We start from the raw sequence: 5,837 nt of genomic DNA on the forward strand, positions 1-5,837 counted from the left end.
TTAGGTACATCACAGGTTCTCACTGACTGACTATGCCCGGGTTGGGTCGGGATTGGTCAAGCTTGGTTTTGGGTAATAGCACCCCACCTGACGTCCCTAAGGTCTCCTGACCCCCGCGACATATCTCCAGGTACCATTCTGTGGTCAACGAATAAAAGCAGGAAGTTTCACCCTTCTACACTTCCTCATTTCAAGCTTGTAGGATTATGGGGTATCCATCACATGTGGTACTAGGTGGCGGTCGGGCAATGGTGCACAACAATTCTCCACATCCACAAATCACGTATAACCCACCATCCCCTGTTGCCCACCTCCAAATGAGCTCACGTACTCCCACGTAGCCCTTATCCTCGTTCCTCTCAACGCCAGGTCCCCATCAATCCTCCCAAGCTTCCACAACATCCAGGTAATTCCACATCCAATCATCATGGACTAACAAAACCAAGCAAAACAGGGCAAAGGCATAAAACTCTGCCCAAAACACAACTCAAAATCACAACTTTTCACATACAATTACCCCAGTAACATTTCCTTTGTTCCAATTCGTTAACCGTTGGATCGACTCGAAAATTTTACTGGAAGTCTCTAGTACATAAGTCTACATTTTGACCGTTGGGATCTGCTAGCAATTGTCCAGAACTCCATATGTACTACCCTTTTCACAACCAGCCATACACAAGCATTTTTCTGCACTTATACAAAATTCTGCTGCACATTTCAACAGCAAAATTCTGCATAAAGTGCAGATTTCGAAAACCACTCTTTCCCTCATCCAATTTTGCCCAAATTGAATCCTACAAGTCCCAAATCATGTACCAATCATGTCTAAACCAAGGACAAGCTTCAAACTAAAGCAACACAAAATCTAGGTATCCAAAACCCCTAAATTTAATGGATTTTCTAGGTTTGAGAAGTGAAATTGAGAATGAGGTAAATTTGGAGCAAACTCTCACCTCACACAAGTCTATAACATCAATTTAAACTTGTTCAAACTGGATTTACACCTAAAATTCCACCGAATCAAAATTTGACTCCTCAACACCTAATTTTACCCTAGAAATGGCTCTTTGTTCACTTTGGTCATTTGTTTTTCTCTCTTGCACAGCCCAAGCTTCCTCATAAGCCCTAAATGACATTTCAACCTAGGATTAACTCACTTTAACCTCCAAATACCACTAAATCCAGATTTGGCCTTACAACTCTCAAAAACTCACTCTTTTTCCACTCATAACACCATATTCTCACTTTCTAACCCTAGGTTAACTCTACCCTTCATCTCTAACAGTTTTCCATAAACAATTTCAACACATAAACATCACAAGCATCATCATAAAAACCCTAAAACTGAATGGGTAAGCTTAACTCATCCAAACATGGCAAGCTCAACATGTTTTCAACAAATTTCTTCACAATTAACTATCATGAAGCAGAAACCTAACAAAACTACCCATCATATCTCTGAAAACCCAATACCCACGAAAATCAAGTGAGAAAGAAGTCTACCCAAACCTGAAATTTCGAGGTCCCACACGTAGAGATGTGCTTCACGACTCCGAAAATGTCTTCCTTTCGCGATTTGGAGCAGAAATGGGCACCAAAGGTTGAAGCTTTAATGGAGTTTCAATGGAGGATGAAGAAGAAGAGAATGGCAACGTGAGAGAGAGAAAAGAGCTTTCTGAAATTTTCTTTGGCTGAGTGAGGAGAGAGAAAACAACTTTTTGGTTAAAAAGAAAAGCTTTTTCTCTTTTCTATTATTTTATTTTAAGTTATGCCACATGTCTCCATTTGAGTGGAGCAAAAGGCCCACTTTTCTCTTGATGTGACTCATGCTCAGCCACATGAAGAGAAAAATCTGACCTTTTGAAATGCCAAAATCCTGCCTCGGTTTGCATGTCGTTCCTCTGGTTCCAGTCCCTCGCGTTTCTCTGCGTCCGTCGGAGCCAGTTTTCAAAAGTAGGCAATATATATATATCAAAACGCTCAGAATAAAGCCCCGAGCGTGGTTCAGAGGTTGGTCTTGTTAAATTCTAAGTTGCACGCAAAACGATGATTTTTAGACTAATTAATTATGAATTAACCTATAACCTTCCAGTTATGGATTTCTCTTCCTTAATTAGTCTAACCCGCGTATCTTGCCCCACTATTCCTACTTCTACCAAGAACATATATGCATATACACTGAATAATACTTATATATATATATATATATATATATATATATATATATATATATATATATAATCATTCAAAATACATCATTTTCAAAAATTCTGGATAGAAATTTCCAGGATGTCACAGTGACCGTCTTAGAATATATATCATTCTACGACGGTCTTTCCAGAACCGATGTTGAATGCAATTTTTTTTTTTGTAATTGTGTCTCTCTTGTTCTTCTTTCATTCTACTAAATTTCATAGTCACTAAATTTCATAACAAATAATAATATTAGGCACTTGGTAGCAAAATCATGGAAATATAGAGAACTAAAAAAGAAAAACATATTTAAATCATTGTCATGCACAAAGATATCATAAATGAACTGAAAGTTAAGATATTCAAGCTCATAAGATCCTTTAGAAAGCTTTAAGCAAAACAACCATTTTTTTCCTATCATGAAACAAAATATTTCTTAGATGACACTAAGTCAAGGAGCTCAATACTGGATTTGTAAATCTTATGCTGCATATTTTTTCAAACATAAGAAACTTACAAAATATAAATGGAAAGGTCAAATGCAAATTAGTCGTATTTTTTTTTTCCTACTCAAAGAAACTCAACTTACAGAAACCACCACTTACATTTGCTTCTGCAACAGGATTCACATTCCCCAAGGCAAGGAATGCACCACCAAGTATAACTATTCTCTTCACTTTGCTTGCAAACGCAAAATCTCCTTTGATTGCCCAATAATGGAAGTGACACTGTCAAATCAACAAACTAGGGAACTATACTTTGAAGTTATAAAGGGCAGGACCATAGAATACATGTACGACTTATCAAAGCCACGTTTGTTAGTGGGGTAGGTGCTAGCACAGATACTTCACCGGGATATTCAAAGACTTTCTCAACCAAAAACTCACAAGCACTCTTCTCAATTTTCTCACCTTTAGGTGGGGGTAGGAATGTGTTCCCTAGTCCATCTTTACCATGAACAAAATCAGCAACACAAGGCGTTCCACCCTTTTGCAGAAAATAAATCATAATTAATACCAGAAAAAAAATAGAGAAATCGGATCATGCCGAGTTCAAAGGGATATAGCAGAAAATAAAGCCTGCATTCAATTAAAACATTAGAGAAGCTCAAATTTTCACTAACACAAAAGACATGGAAAATTTTAGTCTATTTAGATAAACTTCTCCATAAACACTCATCAGAAAATAAAATAAAATGAACTGAACTGAACTCAGTAAACTAAAATCAACTAAAGTATTTTTTGGCTTCCACCAAAAACGGGATTATTGTTACACTACTAGCATAACTTTCTAACATATTTCTTAGATGAGATAGTTCCTTCATAAGATTATGGGCAACCTCTTCCGCATCTATGAAACAGAGAATATTCTATCTACCACTGAATTAATTAATTTGCATAACTTACTGAAAAAATCACTGTCCTTTAGGTCTTTTGCGCTGATTAGAGTAACTTCAAGCGTCCCACGAGGCATCTTTGTCTCAAAACTCACTCTCGCTTAGGAAGTTAGAAAATACAGCAAATGCCTGAAGGATACCAAAACGCCTAGAGCAATATATATATATATATATATATATATATATATATATATATCTCATAGCTGCTTTCTCTCATTCATCATCACAATTTTTTAAAAAAATTAAAATCATTCATTTTTTTTATTTGGATTGGTTTTCTTATTTTTATTTCCAGTCTTCTTCTTTGTTTTTTTTTAAACTAGAAGGTGTGCGTGTATATTTGTGTTAGACTCTTAAATGTATAAATTTTAGTGAGATAAAAGAACGTAAGTAAATATTCAGGTAGTGCCTCACAAATTGAATACTCTTTTTTTTTCTAAAATAATTATTATCTTCGATTATTTTTTATAAATACAAAAAAACTAATAAATAAATAAAATTTATAAAATTAATTTTAATATTAGTATTATATTAAAAAATTTACGTGATTTTTTTTACACAAGCTATCGTGATACTTATCAGGGATATTAGTGGGGAGAAATAAAATTATATTGAAAAATTAATGTAACACTTATTTTAATTTTTTTAAATACAATAATTATTTTAAAACGAAAAGAAAGTAATCTTATTTTTAGAAAACTCAAATGCCTTTTCTGCATGAAACTGAAAAGAAACACAGTTCAAATATGCGCAAACCCCCCTGCATCCTCTTGGATTTCTTTTCAAAATTCCTTTTTTCAAACCAACAGCAGGAACTCTAAGTTGTTCTACAACTTGCAGTTGAGACAAGCTCTGAGAACATTTCTTTTTAAAATAAGATTATGGTTCAATATAATAAATTATTATAAAAATTAATAAACTTATCAATATAATAATTACATAATAATATAAAATTATTTTATATTATTTACATATAGTATTGTGTTCTCTTATAATTAACATTAAAATTTTGTATCATTATTTTATTGACTAAAAATAAGAGTTAAAAATTTGCATTTTCCCCCAACCTCAAACAATTTTCTTCTCTGTAAAAGAAACAATTATTCTTTTCATTTTTTTCAACAATAATTAGATTGATTAAGGGATTGCTCTAGACATTAGATCACGACCAACATATCAAAATTTTATGCATTTTCATTAAATAAAATTGTTCCTTTTTTTTTCTTTTTATTTCAAATATGAGATCTCCACATTCTATGACAATCTATTTCCCCAACAAATTATTTGAAAGAATCTTAAATTAAAATTCTTTTTAGAAAATTATTAAGATCCTAAACTAGTAAATAATAGACAATCTACGTCAAATAAGTTATCTTTTGAAGGGCACTTACCTGCACTTTTTGCATGCATGTGCCACTTCCATCATAAAGTAACATTATATATCTTGAACATTGGGCTACAGGTTAGAAGATCCATTCCGCTTGGTCCCTGACATCTACTTGTAAACAACTATACACAAGTATACTTGTCCATGAAGACAATCAATATTCATTCACCTTTAAAGAATCAACAAAATTAAATTCACACACAAACCCCATCTACACTTTAACCATTTTTTTTAAACTACCAAATAAGGATAAATATACTAAAAATATAAAGTCAGCAGAACACAAGAAATAAGGCCAATATATCAACGGAATGCATAGTAATAAAATGTTCAGATTCAATACACACAGGAATAATCAAGATAATATATTAAAACCTTAATAACAAATCAAGAGTTATTGATACACAAAATAGCAGAGTCAAATCCTTTGACTAGTCCCAAGCTAACATTGAAATGCCAACATCATCACCTATGCTGTTCATTCAGTCCTTAACTGCTAAGCTCTAATGTTATTTTTATCATCTTATGAGCAATATTCTTGAGATAATTTGAAAATGAAACTCATCATCTGCTTATGTCCGAACAATTTTTTCATTCTGTTTCACAGTGGCAGAGGAAATATACAAGGCAGATTTTTTCCAACGAAGCTATTAATTTGAAAAAAAAAAATTATATTTGGGGTAAGGAAAGACCAGAAAAGCAAAACATGTCATCTTTGAAAGTCATCAAAATAAAAGACATCTTAATGCAGAGTTTATGGTTCCAATACCGAATCTACATCATCAAGGCGGCCGCAGCAGCGAAGGCAACGGCGGCGACAGATCCGGAGCCGGAGACTCTGCGGAGGTGGGCGTGGCTATT

Source organism: Glycine soja, chromosome 14, assembly GCF_004193775.1.
Source record: "Glycine soja cultivar W05 chromosome 14, ASM419377v2, whole genome shotgun sequence".
In the NCBI taxonomy this organism is placed as follows: domain Eukaryota; kingdom Viridiplantae; phylum Streptophyta; class Magnoliopsida; order Fabales; family Fabaceae; genus Glycine; species Glycine soja.